The sequence below is a fragment of the Oryctolagus cuniculus genome, chromosome 1 (assembly GCF_964237555.1).
Source record: "Oryctolagus cuniculus chromosome 1, mOryCun1.1, whole genome shotgun sequence".
Lineage (NCBI taxonomy): Eukaryota > Metazoa > Chordata > Mammalia > Lagomorpha > Leporidae > Oryctolagus > Oryctolagus cuniculus.
In genome coordinates, this window is record NC_091432.1 from 70,893,426 (window position 1) to 70,917,739 (window position 24,314).

Here is a 24,314-nt window from a genome sequence, read left to right on the forward strand (position 1 = left end):
TTCACAAAAGTTGTTGATTTATTTTGCATTCTAGCGGTTTTCTAAGATGCAATAATAAAGTATCAATAATGAGTTTATCTGTAACTATATTCAGAAACATTTTTAATACACAGTGATAAAATTACTGTATTTTCCATGTGGTAAGGATCCTTCTTTGTGCTTTCCAAGTTGTTTTTATTTTTATCCATTCAGAGAAGCTATATAATGAGAGCAAGGCATAGAGTTAGTTAAGGGAAGAACTGGAGCAACAACCCAGCCCCACTTGACTCTTAAACTCATAATCTTAAACCTGGCATACAACTCTTCCTACTATATGTGAAAAGAAATCACAATTTATTTTCCACCCCAAATACTCCACATTGTCTCCTTTATTTGGGAGTATGAGGCCTTGACTGGCCTGGAGGAGTTAGACCAGTGGTGGGAGGCCACACAGAGTACCTGTACTTCATGAATATTTATGGTTCAGGGAGAAGTGACTCCGCTGGCTGTTCTAAACCTTAGACATAAATCCTCGTGCAGTAGCTGTTCTGGCCACAGACAGTTGCAGATTGGATCAGACAAGGAAAATCAGGCTTGGGAAAGGTTCTTTGAAGCTGCATAATCAGATTATGATAATTTCATCAAAGCCAATTTCAAAAAGCCAACATTTATCATTAGTTTGTGTACCTCCTAATTATTTTATGAGAGTTATCCCATGCAGGAATGATAAAAAAAATGTAGCTTGAGAGAGCATTTTTAATGCAGTGTGTACACAACTAGATATATAGCAGTGGCATATGGGTCACATTAGCATTTGGGGCTTATTGGAGATGGTTTTCTGAAATGCCAAAGGAGGTGACATATTTTAAAAGACTGATATTAGTAAGAACACTACTTTTTCTCAGCCAGTTTCTGTAGTAACAATAATTTTTTTTTGCTCCAAAAGGGTAAACAACTAGTTGCCAAGAACTTCAAAAATTACTCAAAGCATGTAATACAGAGTTCAAAGCATTTTCCTCAATAGCATTCTATATACCAGAATTCCCAAAGACTTCATCATCATGAATGAAGTGACTGGCCAGTCTCTGTGTCCTCTAATGACTAAACCCCACCCTCTTCTGGAGGAGGGAGACCTCACCTTCCACCCAGTGTCCTAAGCCACAATACTGAGAATCGTCCTTGGCAACAATCCTCCTTAACCAGCAAACTCCAGTCTGTCGCTGAGACCTATAATAGATGCTTTCGAAATCCGTCTACTCGGCTCTCTAATTTCCTCACACCCACTATCTCAGTTGAGGTGTTATTCTTCTTCCTTCCAACTAGCAGAATGCTATCATAAGTGGTTGAGAAAAGTATTTCATGATATGTGAAAATGATGTGCAACTAATATTTCATTGTATATAAATATTATTGGAACACAGTCATGTTTATTCCTTTGAGCACTGTCTGGGAGCAGTTGTGACAAGGAACACAGGGCTGCTGCTCAATCTAAAATAGTCATTCTCTGGCAGTGGTCGGATCAAGTTTGATGATCCAGTCTCAGAATCATTGGTGTAGCCCCTCTCTGCTCTCTCTATTTCTTCCTATTTCTTCCTGTAGATTCTTCACACTAATGAGGATCTACCAGACCTTCACTCTCATACTCTTGATCTCTTGAGGAGGAGCTATCAAAGACTTGTAAGATGATCCCAAAGATTCAAGGCTTTTTGTAGCTGATGCTTGCTGGCTCTTTTGTCTTATCCAACACACTCCCCTCTTCCTGTTGGTAGTCCAGGTTCTAGGAACATGCTGTTTCTTAGGCCTTCTTTGTTTGGACACTCATCTTACTGTTGCCTACTTATCGTTGTAACTGAGCTCAAGTGAGACTTGGCCAGAATCCCTTCCTGACCCTCTACCCATCTGGGTGCCGCATGCATAAAGACTTCATCCAAATGTATAACCCTTTTGCAGACCTTCTATGATGATCACCATTAGCCCATCATTAAAATAGACATATGAGTACATTATAGTGATGAGGGAAAGTCCACAAAATATACTTCACAAATTAAATACTCTACACAGAGATAGCTACTTGAATTTTTAGTAAACATTGCATTTCTTCTAAATATTTTTTTATTTTTTTATTTTCTTTTTGACAGGCAGAGTAGACAGTGAGAGAGAGAGACAGAGAGAAAGGTCTTCCTTTGCCGTTGGTTCACCTTCCAATGGCCGCTGCGGCTGGCGTGCTGCGGCCGGCGCACCGCGCTGATCCAAAGGCAGGAGCCAGGTACTTATCCTGGTCTCCCATGGGGTGCAGGGCCCAAGCACTTGGGCCATCCTCCACTGCACTTCCCTGGCCACAGCAGAGAGCTGGCCTGGAAGAGGGGCAACTGGGACAGAATCCGGTGCCCCAACCGGGACTAGAACCAGGTGTGCCGGCGCTGCAAGGCAGAGGATTAGCCTAGTGAGCCACGGGCGCCGGCCTTCTTCTAAATTTTTATTAAACTAATACTTTCCTCTAAAGAAATCACTTATATTAAGCTAATTAATTAAAAGCTGAGTATCAAGAATAAAACTGATCTGTAATTTATAAAATCAGATAATAAAATTTAGTTCTTCTCTAGCTTAGAGTATGAAACATTTTAAAACTATTACCTAAAGTAATAGACTAAAAGTATCACTGTGGAAAACAGTTCCTCTATTTCTTGTATCTCTTCTTCTTTTACAACAATCTCTCTGCTTTTTATTTTTGCTTTCTCTATCTCTTCCTCCTACCCAGACTCATTTTTGACAAGTTAAATGGGCTTCTCTCAGGGCTCATACTCTATGTAATAGGTTTTTGCCAAAGCCTCAAGTTGCTGCAATAATTACAGTAAATCAGTTGGATGGCTATTTTACAAATGAGGGGGGAACAGATCAATTACAGGTTGAGTGTATAGTGGTAGCCTTAGCCCAGTTGTACTCAATTTTAGCCCCAAGCCATTTTTTAAGTTAAATGTCTCAGTGCCTAACTAATTGATCTAGTCCACACAGAAATGGCTTTTTTGCCTTCTTTTATCCAAGTCTAGAAATTTCATGAAATCAAAATCTTTGCTGCTGGGGAAGCATCACTCCTCTACTTTAATTATCCAGCAAAGTGCAGTGATGGAAATGTTTGGAGGCTCCCTTGAATGTGAATGTGCATCTCCCCCAGTATGCTTACAAGACTTTGTCTTAAGTAAATAATCCGAGTGAAGAACATAGATGTATGCAAACGATGCTCAACATACACTTACGTTAATGACACTTTGGAGACCACCTAGATCACTGTTTAAACAAAGCACGATGTATCTACTAATTGCAATATTATTATATTGACTATATCATGACATGAAAATGTTCATGATAGGAACTGATGTCTGATGTCAATGATCATGGGCCACACGCATGAGCATGCTTTGCAAAATTCATGCACTCTGTGATTAGGATGGTTGGTTTATGGGGACTTTGCTTCAATGTCTAAATTTTCTGTGATATTGCTGTATTATCTTTAGGATTAAGCTTTTAAAAAGAGGGTTTTTAATATGCCAGCAGCTTTGAGTCTCTTTCATGGTTATTGCTAATATTGAGGATTTGGATTAATATATTTGGAATGAAGAATGGAAGGAACAAATAGACAAAGAGTAGAGATTACAGGTGAACAAAGTGCTGTTTGGGGAGGCAAACTCAAAGGGCTCTACCAAAATGATATGGAGGTGAGGTACAGGGAAAGAAACTCATCACAGAACCTTAAGAATTGGAAGGACCCAATGGTCACCTAATCCCACATTCCTATCTCTCTTGGAACCCTAATAAAGTTCTGTCTGGTGTGTCTAAAAGCAATGTCCTCATGGTAACAGAAGTTAGAAACACAGTTACTTGTGGAAAGAGGGTAATGGCCAGTAGCGGCAAGGGGGCCTTCTGTGACCATTCACACTTTGGATTTGGGTGGCTGTCTTGCTAATTGAGGTATAGGCTTTTGATTTTATGCGTTTTCTCTATATATGTAATACTTTAGTGAAACTTCCTTAAAATGAACTTTGTACTGTAATAGGAAACTCAGAGGAAAGATGGATTGAGAATTGGGTTTGTAAGCCACCTGAACACTCAAAATATGCTGAGAAATTCAATAGGAGAGTGTTTTCATATGTATTATAAATCATATGTAATTTATTCCTCAATTGTTATAGAAAAATTTATATAACTATATAAAGAACTTTTTAGTAATCTTATTAGTTCTAGATTCTAAACATCTAACAAGGAGCTGGTGTTCTGGTACAGTGAGTTAAACTACCACTTGCAACATCAGCATTGCATATTGAAGCATTGAATTCAAAGCCCAGTTGCCTTGCATCAAATCCAAGCTCCTGCTAATGCACCTGGAAAAGCAGTGAAAAATGATCCAGCCACCCATGTGGGAAATCTGGATGGAATTTGGAGCTCCTGTTTCTGCCCGGACCATCCCTGGCAATTGTGGCCATTTGGGAAATGAAGCAGCAAATCAAAGATGCTCTTCTGTCTTCCTCTCTCTATCACTCTGCTTTCAATACATACCTATATATATATAGTTATGTTTTTATTTCAAATACATATATATGTGTGTATATATGTGTATATAATATTTAACATATCATTAGTGAATCTCACAGTTATTTTATCACAGAACTATGAAAAATCTGGCAAAGAACATAATTTTCATCTGTTCAAAAAGTGTAAAACATAACTCATTACAATAGAAGTTAACTTATCAGAAGGAAGAATGAGCTTTGAGGTCAAACTGGATTGAAATAAAAACGCTATCCGTATACTAAACCACACTCAGGGAGAGTTGGTATTCATGAATGGGGCTATGAAATGGAAAACTAGGACAGTATTAAGTAGTCAGAAGAAAGGTACCTAGGGAATCCCGTGTTTTTCTAGGTATATTTGTCTATTATTTCATGCAATGTTTAATACTGGATAATATTTACATTTAGTGCTTTAATAAATTCTAATATATTAATATTCAATTTGAGAAAATCATTTTAAATTTTACTACAGAAAACTATACTTATTTTTTTGGTCATAGGATCATAGCCAATATACAATGAAAGCATGTAATAATTGACAATACATTTAAGTGAAATAAATAGCTTCTTAAAGGCTGGGCTTACATGCTTCTGTTCATAAAATAAGCACCAATATCACAAGGTTGCATGCTATCTACAGAGCACACAAATGCATACATGCAGATAAATATGGATGTTTTTCATTAAATTATTCATTCTTATTCAATAGACACCTATTAATTGGTCATTGTTTTCCAGTCACTCTGCAAGATATTGGTCAACAGAGTTCAAAATAGAGAGCCTCAATCCTGAATGAACTCATAGTTTTCTGAAACACCAAAAAATGCAAACAATTATCCTATTTGTGGCAGGATAATTAAGTATACTTGGAGACATCAAAGGTAACTTCACTGAGGAGGTGATATTTTATACAGCAACTTGAAGGGTAAGTAAGATTTTGCTGGGTAGGGAAGCAGGCCTATGAGCAGCGGTACATGGGCATAAGCATAGACAATGTTGGGGACTACTTGTGTTTTAGTTTTAAGAGTGAAGGGCAAATTAGAGGGTGGGAAATTGGCAGAAGGGCAGGAGAGCATGTAACTACCAATGACCTTGGTGAAGACACAGAAATGAACTGGCAAAAGGCCATGGGGCATCATTGAAAACTTGTTTCAACAAGGTGATGACAGAATTAGAGGTTTGTATCATAGTTAGCATTCTGATGGTTGTATTAGAGAGGTTTGGAAGAATCTCTGGGGAGTATACATCTTTTGCAGATTTTGATGAAACCAAAAAGCAGTAAGTGACCCACAAGAGAGGTGACACAGGCTCAGAGAGTAGATAGGAAAAGAACAGAGATTTATGACTAGTTTGACAAGGGAAGTTGGGGACATGTAGAAACCTAGGACTGCTTCCATTTTTCTGGTTTCCAATGCAAAATAAGGAGTATGGGAGGAGAAGATTTCATGGGTGGGGATAGTCAATGTTTCGATTAGAGGGAGAACTTGACTTTGAGGTACACAAAGAGCATCTAGTCTGAAATGTCAAGTGAATAATTGGAAATATACCGGTCTATAAGAAAGGTGTGATGTTAAAGATACAGAAAGAAATTTGAGTTATCAGTCCATGAGTAGCAGCTAAAGTCATAATGGTCAATAAATTGCCCAGGAAGGCAGAATGAGAACAGAGGGTCAAAAACAGAACTCTGAGAGACAGCAACATTAGCAAAGTAGGAAGGGAACAGGAACTTGCAAAGGAGATGGAGCAAAATCACGGGGAAGTTTGGAAAGCTGGGAAAGAGGTCATGGAATTTAGGAGTGAAGAGAATATTAACAAGGAAGATACTGTCAAGAATACCCAGTACCTTAGGGCTGTCACATAAGGTGAGGACTGAGAAATGTTCACTAGTTTTGCAGCATGAGGTTATTCTAGAGTCTTAGAGAAAAGCTATTCCATCAGAGCTAGCAGGTAATTTTCCAAAAGTATGAGGGCTGATAGACTGTGGAAGGTGAAATAAGGAAACAACTAGAAGAAAACTAAAGAGATGAAGCTGAGGTTCAGGAAAGTTAAGAGACACTGATACTCCTCCAGAACATTGAATTTAAATCCAGATATATTAGGTTTCAAATACACTTTCATTGATGGTGAAAGTCATTCAAGATTCTAACATGAGGCCAGACTTAGACGTAAAGGGGAACATCTTTATAGCAGACACTCAAATATGAACAGTAGAAGGATGGTGCAGCATTATCCCTGGGGCCTCCTTGTCTGTGCCAGGTATTACTTACACAACCTCCAGTGAGCATTTTAACCTTTTCTGTGTTTTCTTCTACATCTTTAAAGTCGGTGTATTGTTATTTGGAGAATTAAGTATGTTGATACAGGTGACACACTTAAAAGAATGTTTAGTGTATAATAAATGCTCACAAATGTGAGACAGTTGAACAGAAAAAAAATGAAAGAAACCCTTGGTAGGGAGTTTTCATGAGCGACATAGTCAATATATGCTTATGGATCTGGACTCAGTGGAGTGCTGCTTACATCCAGCGCATTGTCAGGTCATGGTGTCTGGAGCCCACAGACCTAATCCTGAGATAATGAGCAGTAGGAAACAACACCTGCAGTTCCTTTGTTGTATGGACACATTTTTAAAAGAGGGAAAAACACCTTGGAAGAAATTGTAAAACACAGATCACTTCCCCCCTTTAATTCAAAGACTGCTCCATGTTGAGCAAATGTGTATTTAGGCAGTTGATGGGGTTAAGAAAGACGGTCTAAGTACAGTAGAACTCATTCAGAAGAATATCATATTGCTACTGACCAGATGTCTCATGGTCTGAACCACACTGGACTGACGACTTAACCACAATGAAGTTCTGGATGCAGGAACAAACCTATTAAAAGAACAGCATGTTCTGATAAAAGAACGCTGATCCTGTTAAAGAGCTCTGTGTGCTGGTAAGACAGTGACCATTCCACCAGGGTCTGCTCGACTTGTGCCAACGTGGGTTCACCAGCATGAAGGACGAAAAACTGAATTTGGATAGAGTTTTGTGCTGTCAAGTCAAAGTCTCAACAACTGGTCAAATGTGCGTCCTACCATTAATTAAGAGCTGGGCAAGCACCAGGTTTCATACAACAAAAGCTGACAGGAGGGGCCAGCACTGTGGTGTAGTAGGTAAAGCCACTACCTGCAGTGCCAGCATCTCATATGGGCACTAGTTCAAGTCCCAGCTGCTCCACTTCTGATCCAGCTCTCTGCTGTGGCCTGGGAAAGCAACGGAAGATGGCCCTAGTCCTTGGGCCCCTGCACCGGCATGGGAGACCCAGAAGAGGCTTCTGGCTTTGGATCAGTGCAGCTCTGGCTATTGCAGCCAAATGGGGAGTGAACCAGCAGATGGAAGGCGCTCCCCCTCCACCTCTCCTTCTCTGTTTAACTCTGAATTTCAAGTAAATAAATACATCCTTTAAAAACAAAAGTCTATACAACTCTCTCATATTAGGTAAACTTTTTTCACAGATGGGAACCCTGAGCTTTAGCAAAGTTAAGTACATGCCCTGGCTCACATGCTAATAAGACACAAACCTCTCCTGGAAACCAGTTCTATATGGTTGCGAAGTCAACGTTTTGCATTACAATTAGCATCTTCTGCCGAGTTTTCTGAGCACATCAGTACAGTGCCAGGTGGGGTAGGGGCACCTTGTGACCCCAGTTCCACTAAACATACATCCTTTAGCCCCACACCGCCCCATGTGAGGCCTCAGCATCCTAGAGGAAGTAACATGTCTCTATCCTCCTTAACCAGGAAACATTAACCACAGACCTGCTGGTTTCTCAGCAGTGTAAGGTTGCACAGCTCGCCCCTTAAAGTTATAAGTAAATACAAAGAGAAACTTGAGCCCTGTTTCATGAAGAGTTACTATTTCCACAGGCAAGGAATCCGTACCCCTGCCCCTTTTTGGCCACATTTGCATCATGCATGGGTAACTCCTAGGCACAGGGAATGGCTTCAGGCTACGCACAGCACGCGCACCCACATCTCATAAACACTTCCAGAGCTGTTGCTTGGCCTGGGCAGGTTCTGTCCAAGCATTTACATAGCTGTCACTGAATTATCACAACACCACTATGGGGTCACTACCACCAGTATTCCCATTTTACAGATGAGGAAAGAAAGGTTCAGAGGGTCCAGTTAAATCTACTTTATTCTCTTAAGGAACTTGACAGTCTTGAATGGAGGAAAAAATATTCTAATTTGTTATATCCTATCCGTGAGGGTCCGCGGGATGCCTCTCCTGTCTGAGGCGGCATCAGGCTGTTGTCTTGTGCACTTGACAGCATTTTCATCCAAAGCAGGTGCTGACTTGAGCTTCCAGACAGCGCCTGTGAAATTCTTAGGAGCTGTGCTGTGACGTACAGACCTGCGTCGCTGACTGTGTCCTGCCTTGCGTTTCCCTGCTGTGGGTCCCAATTCTCAGAGCTGGCCTTTGCCTTTCCTTTTCTTCTTAAGGAAGAAGAAACTGGGGCTCAGATCAGTTGGCTAACTCGCCTCAGGTTGCTCAGCTGAGTGCTGCACACTGAGCATCTGGTTACAAGGCCAGTTTTCAATTCTGGGCCCTCTCCCTCACACGCCATGGCGAGTTGGGTGAGGCTTTGAAGGTGGGTTGGGACCAGGCTGTGCATCACGTTGAGTGCCACAGATAGTGCTTGACCTTCATCCTGAACTCAGTGGCAGGGGTGTGGCCAGGTCGTTGCCTTGGCTGCCATCTGGAAAGTGAGCTGGAGGCAGCGCTATGCAAGTTACAGAGGTGCAAGAGCTGCCTTGGCGAGTGAGGATGCAGATCAAGGCCGGGGAAGCAGCCAGGAACAAGTCTCACGTAGTAAAGGACATCGAAAGGCTACCCACCAAGGAGACAAATTATTGTGCCTTGCCACTGCAGGGAGATCCGGAGGGGGAACACGGAATGCAGTGGCTGCCGTCACCTCTGGCAAACACTGTCACTATTGTGCCAGTGACAGCTGTCGCTCCACTGGGTGCTGTATTTCTCTGGCCCCAAGGGTGCCGGGACTTTGTCTCTTAGCCAGGCCTTCCTTCCACCTTCTTCCAACCTAACTCAATCACCTCTTAAGTCACTAAGCCCCATGGTCTTCAGAGCTAACAAGAATCCCACAGAACACACGAGAGCACCCTCCCCTCCCCGGAAGCCCTGTTTCACTGTGAAGGAGGGTGAAGCGCCGCAGGTGGCCAGAGCGGACTCCGAGGCTGACAGTTGAGCACTGGGAACATTTTCCTTGATTCCTGGAGCCCACTTTGGATCAGACTCCTCTCCCTGCATTCACACAGCTTGCTCTTTACTCCATAACCTGGCACTGCCTTTGCTATTTTCACACTGTACTCCAGTCCCTTTACCCCCACCTGGCTATGACCTCCCCAGGGAAACATGTCTATTCCTGGGACTGTGTTTCCAAAGACTCCGTATCACACTTCATACACTTTAAGGTGTCTTGTTTAAAACGTTATCTATCATTCCTGTTAAATGCTGGAATATTAAAGGATAGAGGAAATTTTAAATTGTATCCCATTTCCATCATAGACAATGGTGTCATGGGTATGGACATAAAGGCTGGGCCGTATCCCTAATGATTCCTTAGTATCTGGCCCATGCTGGAACTCAATCAATATTTAAATAATTAACATATCACTTTCTGTATTCTATTGGTGGGCACAATACCTGGTAAATAGTAGGTGCTCACTATATACTTCCTTAACATTTGTATACCATCTCTTTATGTGGTTTTGAAAATTTGTGTTTCCACACCCAAAGTGTGATTCCTAAGTGGCTAACACATTTTTCTGAGACAAACGAAATCAGCTATTTAAAAATGGCCTCCAGTCTAGTAGTTGGCATTCCAGCATGACTTATTTACCATATAAAATGTTTTCCTGAGAAATATGGGATGGGACACAAGTCATTTTAGCTCACTTAAATGTGTGCTGGGAATGACTTTGTAATTTGAAATAAAAAGTTACTTTCTTGGACTTACGGTTTACTGAGACAGATGTAGCTAGTTAGTCTCATGTGAAGAAAAATAATTGCACAGGAAAACTGCAGAAATATTTTCACTAGTGTTGGTGTCATTTCTATATTATTATTTCATAATTTCCTGCCTTATCCTTGCTCCCATGGAGCTGGTGGCTTGGTATGAATGGTAGGTGGGAGATGACCCAAGGGAGACATTCAGTGAGTCTTCTAGGACATCCTCGTGCGGTGTCTAAATTTTTCTTTTTCAGAGAAGGAGGAAGAAATATATGGCTGTCATCTGAGCAACCCAAGCTTGAGACTCAGCAGGGCTGCCACTTCTTCTATTAAATCTGCAAAGCAAAAGCGTGTGCGCACACACACACACACACACACCCCGCACCTCTCCAGCCATCGGGATTCATAATACATAGGGCACAATGCAAAGCCATTACATGGGGTAACTTGTTGGAAGATTAAGAGCCCTGGACAATGTGGTCATCTGGGCAGTGAACCGGTGGGTAGAAGTTCTATCTATCTCTCCCTCTATTATTCTGATTTTCAAATAAATAAATCTTCTATTTTTTTTTTAAGTTTCCAAATAGGACAAAAGAACACAAACCAAGTGCAGGAGCCTTCTGTGCCAAGGCCTGTGCTCCTGCATGGGTTGTGATACCCAAAAGCCGACCTGATGAGAATGAACTGAGACAGGCAACATGCTGCACGCTGCGTCTGACTCCTGGCAGATCCTGAGCAAGTTTCTTCATGTTCATTTTCAAGTTGCGCTCACGAGGGCACTGTCAAGTTCAATGCATTCAATGGCTTCTATCAGGAATGGGTTCTCCATGTATGAGAACAAGATGGTTTTATTTGTAATCCACTGTCCTTCTTCTTTGGGACAAAAGGCAAAAACTAAAAACAAAAAGCAAACAAGGCAAAGCAACCCCAAAATCAAAAAAATCAAAGTAGTTTGGGCAGGGGGAGGGCAAAAACAAAGCCCAAACCATGCATGGCTTGAATAATTGAGACGCGCACCAAATGCAGGCTGTTGCAGGTGGCCCTGTTCCCATTGGAAAGCTCACACTCTGAAGCCATGTGCTACCTGGAACTCCAGATGGCCAGGCTGAGGAACCAAGTCATCCAACAGAAGGTTCTGGTTGTCAGCTATGATAATCAGAGGCATGTCACAGAGGGGCTGTGGAGTAGCGTGTTTCCTAATGAAGGTGGAAAAAAAAAAAACACCCCAGAACTGATTTCTCCCAGATGGCCACAAAAATGGGCTCTTCTGGCTTTTGTTGCTCCTCTGCCCACCTCCAGATTGAGCTGTGGTTTAAAGAAGATGCTTGGTTCTCAGACGACCATCATCATCATGCAGTTTGAGAAACCCTTTTCCTTATGCAACATATATGACATCTGGGTTTAAAGAGGTCTTCTCTTTTAATCACTCTTCAATCTTCTGCAGGGGTAGCTTCCAGCTGCCCGGACTGATTTAGTTAAATAATGTAATCTATTTGTACACAAATGTGGAATAAATGTCACTGCAGTTCCTTAGCGTGCAGTTATAATGAGTTATTCCTTTCTCGAGGTGATTAGGAATGTTTAGTTTTTTTTTTAAATGCATATCAAGCTTCATGATTACCAATGAGCCAGGGACAACCTAAATTAGCCTCCCACAGCTGCTGACCCCTGCAGCCACAGCAAATCCATCCCTCTCCGGGATGAGTCTTTTCCAGGTGCTAGGTTTGGAGCTGATCTTTTGCCCATTGCCTTAAAGTGTGGCCTTCCAGGAGAGCCTCCACGGACCCAGGTCTCCTCAGAGCCAGTTAGGCAGAGACCTTCAGCATTTCAGGCCGCCCAAGACCTCAGCCCTCATTTGGGCTTCATCTGAAACAACATGAAGACAGTGGCAGGCTTCAGACAAGGTAGCTTACAGACAACAGACATTTATTTCCCATAGTTCTGAGAAATTTTTTGCAGGACTCAGGGGCTGGCAGATTTGGTGTCTGGTTACGCTCCATGCCTGCAGGCACCATCCTGTGTTGAAAATGAAGGTGTAGACCTGGGTTCTCGTCTTGTGTCCTGGTTCTGAGTTTTGGAAAGTGATTCAGTGTGGTCGATGGTGATTTAACGGCCCTCGGTAAGCCCCTGCTCTCGGAACGCATGCTCGTGGTCGTCCCCCGGAGCCTCTAGGGCTTTAACTACAAGTCACATATAAGGGAGGAGGGCTTCAAAAAGTTCTTGATGCACCAGTTTTTTTGTAATCCACACTTTTTTACATAATATGCACTATCCACAAGCCCTTTGAAGCACTTTCACCTTTAACCATGGTCTGCTTTGACCCACAGAATGTGGAGGAACTGACATTCTGCCAGTTGTTGGTATCAGTCTTCTAAAGGATTGGCAGCCTTTTCACTCTGTGTGAAGACAGTTGCACAGTAGCAAGTCTGACTATCGAGAGATTGCTGTGCTCTAATGGAAGGGAGCCAGCTAGCTCTCTCTAATCCCACTCATGAGGGCTCCACCTTCATCATCCTATCACCTCCACAAGGCCCCATTTATTAACATCATTACCTTGGGGAGTAGGATTTCAATGTATGAAATTTGGAGGGAACACAATTATTCAGACCACATCACTATCCTGATCTTTCAACACCTTGAGATGATTAATTGATGAGAACAGGAGGGGAACCTGGCCTTGAGAGGCAGGGCAACAAGATGCTAAGCTGGGCCAGGCCAAATGTCCTCCACATGATTGCAATTTCCCTGCCAGGCAAATAGGAATTTGGCCTGCTCTCCAGGGATTATCTGTTCTACCATAGACATTTTCCTAGCATTTACTTCTCCAAATGTTTGTGACTCCTTTAGTGTATGGCTTCATTTCCTGTACTCAAACACATCTACCTAAGAACACTTTCTGGTTTGCTAAACCCCCAAATTAAAAGTACAAAAGCCCCTACTAAAATGGTGAAAGCTAAATGAAGGGCTCACCTATTGTCTCCTCTAAAGAGATGCAGCATGCAAGAAGGGAGCCACAGCACAAACCACCAAGTCAACAAAATGAGATTCTGCCTTTTGCCAATGAATATCTGTCTTCCTGTCTTGGTCAGGTAACTGTGGAAGAAGTAGTTCTATCACCTTGTGCAAAACTGATGCCTCTGCAGCTCCTCGTGGCTTTTCAGGAGAAAAAGCAATCATTGTGTGCTATTTGAATGTCTTCATAAATATAATTTATAGCTGTGATACTGATCAGTCCTGCACGGTCTCTAAGATCAATAGTGCCATGTTCATTAGTCCCGAATTGAAAAGCTCTCAAACTTTGGCTAGAAGATGGTAACTGTTTTTAATGATTTTTTTTGCCAGTGGTTATCAAAAGCAGATTCTATGTCCCTGATAATCTCCTTAGTTATCTAGGGGCTTTTCATTTCCTCGTTCAACCATGAAGGTCAGAGGGTTGCTCTCTGCCAAGATGACTATGGCTAACTTCTCAGACTCTTGGGACAAAGAGTACAATGGTTCAGTAACTGCTGGGTAATAGTTGCTTTTATTCAAGCCCTCTGATCACAGGGAGGTTATGTTCCATGGCTGGAAGCATCAGCCCGTTCTTGAAAGAAAAGGGTGTAGATTTCAGTTCTAATCCCAGAAGTACTACTTTGCTTAGTGGTTTTGAGTTTGCAGATATTATTCAATGTGGTAGAGTGTTACTTTGATAGCCCCTAAGAAACCATTCCCCTCAATGTACACGCTATTTCTGTAGTCATTTTGACTTTGAGTGGTTTAATCATAAGCTAATATTTAACTGTGGGCTGCTGGAACCAAGAGAACGTAGGGAACAGCCATTGCCAGTCAGTTGTTGACCTCAATCTTAAGAGGCTTTGGCAGCTTCCACTCATGCCTTCTGTGGCAAGGCAGTCTCCAAGTCAAAGTCTGCTACCCTGAGGCTCCCATTCTGGGAGGAAGCCCAAACAGCCACGTGGCGAGGCCCGCAGGGAGGAGAACGCAGGCTGCGGTGCATGACTGATCTGTTTCAGCTCCCAGCTGGTGATCAGCACCGATGTTCAGTCAGGTGACTGAGGCCATTTCGTTCTTTCTGCTCACCTAATAAACCACCTGACACCACAGGAAGCCCAACTGAATCATAAAAAGTCATACACGGTGCTGTATCAAATGTCTATTTGGTATGGGTTTTTATAAAGCCATACAAAACACAAATAGCTAACCTCTTGAACTTCTTGAAACCTCAAGGTTACTGTCTGGAAGATGAAGGATGGAACTAGAGAACCCTGAAGCTGTACCAAATCCCTCTGTCCTCCGAGGCTCAGCCTTACTCCACTAATATTTCTAGCGTCTGGTTCTCCGACCCTAGAAATGTCACCTTAGTCACCTTTAATCATGTGGATTTTTCTGACATTTGGTCACTTGCGATTGTTTGGACAGTTTGTCACTTGACAACTTTGTTCTTCCTTTGCTCTTCCTGTTTCTCGGTCATGAATGCCTTTCCTATCACGCACAACACCGCCTCTTCCGTGAGGCTGCTCCCACTTACCCTGCTCTCCTGCACTTACACTTCCTGGCTACATAATTGCCTCTATGTGTCTATAAATCTTATTTTAGGGCAGCATTCTTATCACAATGAGAGCTGGGGACAAATTGCAAACTCCAACAAGGGCCCAATTAAAAGACAATCTTAAATCTCCCAGACTATCAGTGATCTTTTTGGATAATCTGGAGTTTGGTTTGTAAACCCACTATTATTAGCTTAAAAAATAAGGATTATATATATATATCACAATATACACATGGTAGAAGTTACAAAATGCTCGGTATTACTAGATGTAACTCTAGGTATTTTATTTGGGTAATCTCTTGGAATCTTCAAAGTGCCCTGTGCTGGACAAGCACTGTTAATCTCTCCATTTCACAGATAGGAAGACTAAGTACTCGGAGCTGTCATGTGCAATTGGCCTGGTTCTGGGAACAAAGCTTTCCCACTTCTGCTCAGTCCTTGTCCTTTTAGCTCTGTGTTCCCAGCTGGGTTCAGAGCACCTTGCCCAGAGGAAGGGCTCTGAGCATTTGAATGGAGGGAAGGTGTCATTCTCTTCCCATGCATAAATAGCACCTCCAATTATAAAAGAGGTAAGGCAAGGATAGTTTTCACTTCACAGAGTCCCTTCTTGAACCAAAGCAGAGCTGCCCAGAACCGCTCCCCAGCACTTAGACTTAGAAGGCTGTCAGCTGGTAGAACTGCTGCCGGAGCCTGGGGAGAGCAACTCACTTGTTTCTTCATTTCTGAGACAGGGTTCCTGAGGCCCAGCATCCTCCTCCCCAACTGGACGAGGTGACCAGAGGTCTTGGATGCAGTAAGTGGGTTCATACAGCTCTCGAGGTGCGACACCACCTCCTCACGGTGTGTTTGCCCAGGGCCTCATCTGTGAAAATGTGAGTGAGCAGCACAAGGTAGGGGAAGATACATTGACAGTGATTGAGGGGCTGGGCGTCTGGCATGGGATAGGTGGTCTCATGAGTGTTTTCCTATTTAATTGCAACAGAGGTTAGAGGATATGAGTCACTGCCAGCCTGCCACACAGCTAGTGGGCAGAAGGGGTAGGACAGTTGAAATGCAAATCTGACCCCAAATTGTGCTTCTTCCTCTCCCTCACACTACTTTGAAAGGACCCTATTCTTGGAAGGTTCATAAGCCTATGTACATAAAGATAATAAATGCATAGATGCTTCTCATGACATGCGCCTGAGGCTAACATTTGTTTTTATAAGGACTGGGGGAGAGGAAGTCACTATGTGCTGGTGTAAAATGAGCAAGCGTCCTGGTTGAGACTTGATATAGAACTTGAGAGCAATCCAGGGCAGTGAGAGGGTCATTAGTGGATGGCTGGACATGCGGCTTTATCTGTCCCTCACCCAGCAGCTCTTACAGAAGGCCCATTACATGTTACCCTCTGTGCTAGGTGCTCTGATGTGTGACACCAGGCTGCCTCATGTGCCACCCCTTCCTAGGCACACACTGCTCCTTCTACTTGTCATGTTCTTCCTGAGACTGCCGGATCCCTGTCACTCAGTATCCAGCCTCAACGTCTCCTCCAACGAGTGGTCAAGTCTGTGTTTCACTGAGTCAGAGTCTCTGGATTTGAATCCTGGTTCCAGCAGTGAGCACATAGATGAACTGTGACGACTATGTTCTCCAGACTCCCTGTTTGTAAAGTGAAGACACGCACTTTCTAATGCTGTCTGTAATAAGGATTGCTTTAATGAATACACATAGAGAAGTCATCATCGTGCCTGACATCTTTCTGGATCAACAGATTTTATCTGGAATAATGACGACAATCAACAGATGATAAGAAGAAGGGGGAAGAGAGAGAGCAGAAGATGAAAAGAGCGAGGAAAAAGGAGCAAAAGGCTTTCCCAACAACTGCACAACCCCCAGCACAGTGGACTACACTGTTTTTGGGTTAGTTGTCCCTGTCCAAGACACAGGCAATTTACAAGCCTGTCCTGTACCCCCACCCCTTTAGGGCAAACACGTATATGCACATCTGAATTTCTGCCGTTTGGCACCAACTATGCTTTAGCAAATGGTAAATAAAGAATGTAGAATGAGTCTATAAAGCACCCAATGGATATTGCCTATGGCTACTCAAAATAAAACACAGGGGACAAACGGCCACCAGGAAGATAGAATTTAATGCTCAACAACAGAAGCCTTTGTTCTGCCAGAAGGAACTAAAAGCCGAGAGAGCCGGGACTCAGGACTGGCATCGGGCCCAGTGGTGAGGGTGCCTAAGATGCCTGCAGCCCACACTGGAGTCCCTGGGTTTAATGCCCAGCTCTAGCTCCTGCTTCCATTTTCCTGCCAATGCTGACCCTGGAAAGCAGCAGTGATGGCTGAAGCAAACGGGTTCCTGCCACCCACAAGGCAGAGCCCAATTGTGTTCCAGTTCCTGGCTTGGCCTCGCTCCAGCTCCAGCTGTTGCAGACATCTGGGGTGTGGATGGCAGCTCTCCCTTTCCATCTGAGTCTGCCTCTGTCTTTCTCAGTGTTAGGTATCATTACATGCATTTCATAGAAGAGCAGAGCAGCTCAGTGAGGTTCATTCACCAAAGTCATACAACCAGCTAGGGAACGGGTTAGTTCTGACCAACTCCAAAGGCAAAGGCAGTCTCTATGAAGCAGTAGAAACAGTAGCTATACTACTATCAGCTGTCAGACTCCAGCAGAGTAATTCACTAAACATCAGATCAAATCCATTACCAAAGCATCAGAATTGATCTATGGTATTGCTTAACTGATTCCCTCTTGTCAATTTTTGGGTCATTGAAATGTCCTTTGAATGGAAAAAAAGAGATGAGAGTATTGAAACAGATTTATAAAATAAACATTGCTAAAGACACAGCAAAGCATGCATGTGCTGTCCTATACACATTAGAAGGTGATGGATGAGGCAGCTGTGAGTATGTGCTTGGGACTTCTCTATAGGCAGTACTTAACCAAGGTCCTCGTAGCTATCTGAAGTCATTGCTGCCCTAGCTATATGGCCATGCCTCCTACAGGCTGTTCCAGGCTGAAACCTGAGCATGGGAGAGATAGTAAGGTAGACTAGTGCCTGGGATGCCGGGACTCCTCTGAGGTCAGCTGGGGGTTGGGCACTCCCTGGCAGCTTTTCCAGACATTGCTTAGGCTGCAACCCAAGATGTTTCCATCTAGACGTCTTTTCCTTTCTCCTTCACTCGGGGTCACAGAATTTCCCCATGAGCCCTTCGTCCCCTGGTAACCTCTCTATTTTCTCTCATAGTCTTCTCCCCTAACGAAACCCTGACAGCTTACAGTTTGAAGTTTGCTTCTTGGGGGGCCAGGCGGATACAAAGCAAGGTTGTATTTTTTGTCTCAGCAGCTTTCTTCACAAACTAATTAAGTACTGATGGTGATTTTTATGCAAAGTGAGGAAATAATCATAAAGTTTATAAAGGATCACTTGTACGGGATGTGTAGTCTCTTAAAATGTGAAGAGATTTTAAAATGTATTAGGTGTTTGGCATCTGCAATCTCATTTATGCTTCACCACAACCCTACTGGTCACATCATTTCCATTTTCCAGAAGAATCTGGAACTCAAAAGGTACACAGAGCTTTCTCAAGGTTACAGCATGTCTTGGTGATGAGCCAAGGCTCTAATGTAAGGCTCATGGCTTTGAGTATTTTCATAGAAGGTGGTTTTCAAACACAACAGCCTAAGTGTACTCAGCATTAGCTGTTGCTCATGTCATTGTCAGATCCACATTATCGTTAAATACAATGTGGTCTAGACCTAGTTAACTGCTTTCTGAGAAAAGCTGTGTGCCCAGCAGAAGCCTAGTAGTAAGTATCCAATTGTGGTTAGCTGATGTGAATTGAAAGTTGGTAAACACGGAGAAGACTTATGGCATTTACCAAGCATCTAATAACCTAGGAGCTGTGCAAATTAGAATGGATTTGTTGGGGTTTCAAGTTTCAAATACCATGTTTGTAAAAGGAAAAACAGACACACAGCAATAAAATGACTAAACACGAGATGCTGGTGAGCAGCGGAAGCCGCGAGCAGAAGGCTGTGTCAACTGGCCTGCTACAGACCTGACGTTTGTGCAGCACGCGGCAGCTTGCAGAGCACTTTCACACAGTAACACCACGTGGAATCTGTACAACAGCCCTGGGAGGGAGGTGAGCTCCACACTCTTCCAGAGACCAAACACAGGAGCTTTGGAGAAGACGACAAAACCCAGTTTTGCTCCATGCACAATCCGTTCTTTATGGCAGTAGCAAGGTTCCTGACTAAAGCTTAAGGGAATTGACAAGTTGAGGCAGAGCAAGTTAAGGTAGTGGGCCAGCGGTCCACACGTAACCTTTTGTCCAGGCAGATTTTCATGGTGGGATACAACATTTGAGGAGACTTCTATGCAGGATGCAGAAACACATGGTCTAAGTTGCACAGTTAGGGCAACACTGGCTGACAACACCCTTGGCACACACACACACACAAAAAATGGTGGCAAAAGTGAATTATCCTCAAGTGGCCACAGGGCCAGAGTACATCATCGGTACTAGAGTACTCAGACTGGGTAAGGAAGACTGTGATGAACACTGGGGGGTCACTGGCCAGCAAAGGAGCTATTTTGGAGCACATTTGCTACCCTCTGCTCTGAGGACTTTAAGACATAACTGGGTCAGTTTTTACTGTGGAGTGTATATTTCATATGTGAAGGTTTGGACAGAAGCCAGTAAAATTCAGAGTTTTAGTTTTCACGTGATTCTCCTTTCCTCTTTTACAAAAAAAAAAAAAAATCGAAAGTGGTGGATCTACTAAATGTAGTGCTTAGGGAGGCACCTTGTTTATGGCAGCAGAATGTTAAGAGTTAGACTGCATTTTAGCACCAGCAAGCAGCTTCACCAAAGTCACCATTGCTCTCTGATCCTCACACAAAAAAGGTGCAATTAGAGCCGAAGCCTTTGCAATACATACAGTTATTGTGTTTTGTTTCATGTGATCACAGCGAGTGGTAGGCGTCTGTGTGAGCTGAGGACTATGGGTCCTACTCACAGGTGTGCAAATGCACACATTTTAAAACTCAGTCTCAGGGAAAAGGCCTCCAGCTCAACTTTTCTAACCTAGGGATTAGGTGTTAGCTATCCTAAAATTTGATGACTTCAAAGAGAGAAATTAGGAACTCTGATTATTTTTAAAAGTACAACTAGTAATAATTAAACTTTGGCTATTGTATGGTGAGTACTGTCTTCACATTAAATGATGCAATTTTCCCTCTTTGCTTCTACTCCTTTTTGGAAGCAACTGGACAAGTTTCCCTGTGCAGTGAACTCAAGAGTACTCAGAAGAGATAAATCAGAGTAATTTTGGGTTCATTGTGCTAATGGATAGAGAAATCCTCACAAAAGGAAAAAGAAAATCATGAACCCAGTGGGTCAGAGCTCAGTTGTACCTTGTGCATCATGGAAGAGAAGCCGCTTTGTGACTAAAGAAGATTGGCAGGCAGATGCTGAGAACACAGATGCTTGTGAGAGGCTGAAAGGGGGTCAGCATCATAGAAATTCCAATTTTCCAAGAGGCTCCAGGTTCCAGAGTGGACCCTACCAATGAGGTCTTCCTTGGGTGTGTGCGGGAACTGGATGGCAAGTCCTGTGTCACAAAAAGCATATGCTCAGTAGAAAGACTGCGGGTGGGGCTTCACTAACTGAGGCTGGCTTTGCAGCAGACTGATGAGTCTAGGCATAGGCATGGAGAAAACTAGACCTGGTTTGCTACACATCAAGGCAAGAGGAGCAGTAAGAGCAGAATTTTGAAGGGCTGAGAGAGCTGGCTGATCAGGGGAGAAATGGGAACAGGAAGCAGGAGAGCTGGTCACTAGAAGCCATGGTGAAGCTCAGACATGACACAGTGCAGGCAATTGTTCTCTGGTAGGTTCCTTAATGGCTCTTTACATGATCTGAGAGACCACCATATACTCAGTTGGTAAACAGTGACTGAGCTCTTGATATACTAGTCATTGTAAAGAGTAAAAGGAGAGCATGTCACAGACTTGTAGGTAGCACAGAGTACACCAAGAGACATGAAAGAGAGAAGAGGAAATGGCACCCTAATCCACTGTTGGTGGGAATGCAAACTGGTAAAAACACTATGGACAACAGTTTGGAGATACCTTAGAAATCTGAATATAGTCCTACCATATGACCCAGCCATCCCGCGCCTCAGAATTTACCCAAGGGAAATAAAATCAACACGTGAAAGAGTCATCTGCTCCTCCATGTTTATTGCAGCTCAGTTCACAATAGCTAAGACATGGAATCAACCTAAATGCCTGTCAACGGAAGACTGGATAAAGAAACTATGGCATACGTACTCTATGAAATACTACGCTGTGGTGAAAACAACAAAAACCAAAATCTTGTCATTTGCAACAAAATGGATGAACCTGAAAAACATCATACTTAGTGAAATAAGCCAGTCCCAAAGGGACAAATACCACATGTTCTCCCTGCTCTGTGATAACTAACAGAGCACCTAAAAATAAATCTATAGAAGTGAAATTGACACAAGGAGAAGCAATGATTTGAACAGCCCTTGTCTCAACTGTTGAAGGACAGTTTATTATTTTTTATTATTTTTTTCTACTTAATACCATTGGTTGAACTCTTAACATAGAATTAATCATAGATGTATTAAGTCAGTTGAAAAGAGATCCCAGTAAAAAAAAATGAGTAGGAATAAGAGAGGGAGGAGCTGTACAGTTCGGGACACATTCCCATGGACTTACCCCTAATAGTAAAGCTAAAAACTTGCCATGGAACTCCAAATCCCATTAAGCTGGGTGGTACTAATGCCATCTCACATGTTAAAGTGATCATATTAAGTGTGTAATTAATTGTCAAAGGGATCAAGTTTCTGGTAATAATTATAGGTAGAATTAAAAAGGAGAGAATGTTTCAACACAAGAAGTGGTCCACACAGCAGACTCATAGAATGACAAATGCCATAAACAGCACTCTGACCTCAGAATTAGCCCTTAAGGCATTCAGGTCTGGCTGAAAAGCCCGTAAGAGCATTTCAGGCATGGAAAGCTAAGACACAGTGGCAAAAATGTTGTACATGAAGGATCCCTGTGAGTGAGACAGACAATGGAAATAAGGGGCCATCAAAGAAGGAGGTACTTTTCTCTGAAGGGAGGAGAGAACTTCCACTTTGCTTATGGCCTTGTCCAAATACTGATGGAGTTTGTGGACTCAAAAGTCTTCCATAGCCTAGGCAGCTTGTGTCAAGAACCTCAGTTGCTCACTGAAGTTATAAATAAGAGTGTTAATTGTCAAATCAACAACAGGAGTCACTGTGTACTTATTCCCCATGTAAGACCTCTGTCCTTAATGAGTTGTACTATGAAAATTAACTATAAAACTTGTCCTCAGATAGTACTGTATACTTTGTGTGTGTGGGGGGGTACAAATTGTTGAAATCTTTACTTAGTATAGAGTTGGTCTTCTGTATATAAAGTTAATTAAAAATGAATCTTAATGAAGAATGGGATGGGAGAGGGAGTAGGAGGTAGGAGGGGAAGGGGGTGTGGGAGGAAGAACCGCTATATTCCTAAAGCTGTACCTATGAAATTTGCATTCATTAAATAAAAACTTTCTTAAAAAGAAGAAGGGTAAAACAATGTTGCAGACATGAACAGCAGAGGGGAAGGTATTCTAGGGAGAGGACATCAGAAGGCTCCAAGAGATGAAGTGGAGTGCTTCCTTAAGAAGAGGAGACCAAGGTTGGCAGAGTCTGAGGGTGCATAGTGAGGGATCACTTGTGTGTGCAAAACAAAGGAGTATATTTCAGAGAATAAACAAGCATGGAAATGTCTAAGGATACAGTAAACATCCAAGAGCCCAAGGTGAGGGAGGGTGATCAGCATGTTAGGGAAGATGACTGAAGGAACTCAGGCTCTTTCTGTCTCAGGCTGAATCAGCCTGTCTATTCTCTGTAACAATTATTGTGCCTAGAACAGAGTAGGCATTCAGGAAATATGGGAAAAGTAAATGAATTTCTGTTCAAAATAAGGATGTACTTTCTAATATTAAAAAATTGCTCAAAGACTGGTTGGACTGTCAAGGTCACTTTGAGTATCCAGATTCTAATTGCTCAAGGCTGTATGTGTGGTTGGTCTTATACAACCTCTGAATTCCCTTGTGCTGCATCCTTCGAGTCGAGTTAGAGGTGGCAGAAGGCAGTGGATAAGGAGCCTGGGAAGCTGCAGAGACAAGAGACTTGACTGCTTTTGCCACATGATCTGGGGCCAAGCTTTCTGAATTATCCATGTGTATGGGGAGGATGGAAGTAGGCTAGTTTTCTCTATCAGCTGCTCCCAAACAGCCTGCAAGAACAGCCCAAGTGACAGTAAACAGTCTGTCAAAACATTCTCTCTATGGACACCCACCCTCCTCTGATGCTAACGTGTTGGCTTACAACAAACTGAACACACCTGGCTTCAAAATTGCTTCCTGAGCACAGTTAAAAGCCCAACTAAATTTCCCAGAGGACTAGCCCATATGTCTTGCTTTTCCTTCCGTTAACTACAGAGATGGGTTCAGCCAAAACCAAAAAGAAACCCAGGATAAACAAAGCCCCACGAATGTCCTTAAGGCATGTCTCATTAATTCTCAGGCCTCCTGAGTGTACATCTTCTCAAGGAGCAGCAGCAGTCAAGTGGAGAGGCAGGACTGGCTCACAGATAAGAAATAGCAAACCCAAGGCTGATTAAGTGAAGAATTAAAAGTTTATTATAATTGCTGTTTCCAAGTAGGTTGCCCAGTAATTGTTTAAAAAAAAAACACAAAATGTGTACATATGAAATTGTGAATCCCTTTTTAGACAGAACAATGAAATATTATTAATTTGTGTGGTTGTAATAGAGCTTAATGAATTTTTTGGTTGACTAATCTTTGGGAAACTATATTGCCAATTAAGTAAATATTAAACAAGCCACAAACAAGTTAAAAGTAAGGAGGGTAGAGAGAAAATTTTCTGAAGAACTTCATCATCTGACCTCACGCATGCTCTTTAACTTGCCTCCAGCTTTTGGAGAATGGACCCCATCATGTTCTCTCTCTCCCGGGTGCCTTTGCCCAAGGAATCCTGCCCATAGGAAGTCCTGATTCTTGGTTATTCCTCACTGGCCACTTTACAGATCATTCTCTGGAGGATACATTCCCTGCTTCTCTCCAGAGTTAT

General features: G+C 42.7%; 1 protein-coding gene and 1 long non-coding RNA gene across 8 annotated transcripts in view; one reads left to right on the forward strand and one right to left on the reverse strand.

The window, feature by feature from the left end:
* TENM4 (teneurin transmembrane protein 4) overlaps positions 1-24,314 on the reverse strand; it is a 2,118,216-nt gene that overhangs the window by 1,178,682 nt on the left and 915,220 nt on the right. The window lies entirely within an intron of this gene.
* LOC103349864 (uncharacterized) overlaps positions 1-24,314 on the forward strand; it is an 80,009-nt gene that overhangs the window by 1,025 nt on the left and 54,670 nt on the right. For 2 of the 3 annotated variants that reach the window (XR_007910167.2, XR_007910166.2), the window contains exons 2-3: positions 5,283-5,469; positions 15,840-15,998. This is a non-coding gene — a long non-coding RNA (uncharacterized lncRNA). The remainder of the gene's footprint in view (positions 1-5,282; positions 5,470-15,839; positions 15,999-24,314) is intronic. The other variant, XR_011384731.1, reaches the window with a different exon arrangement.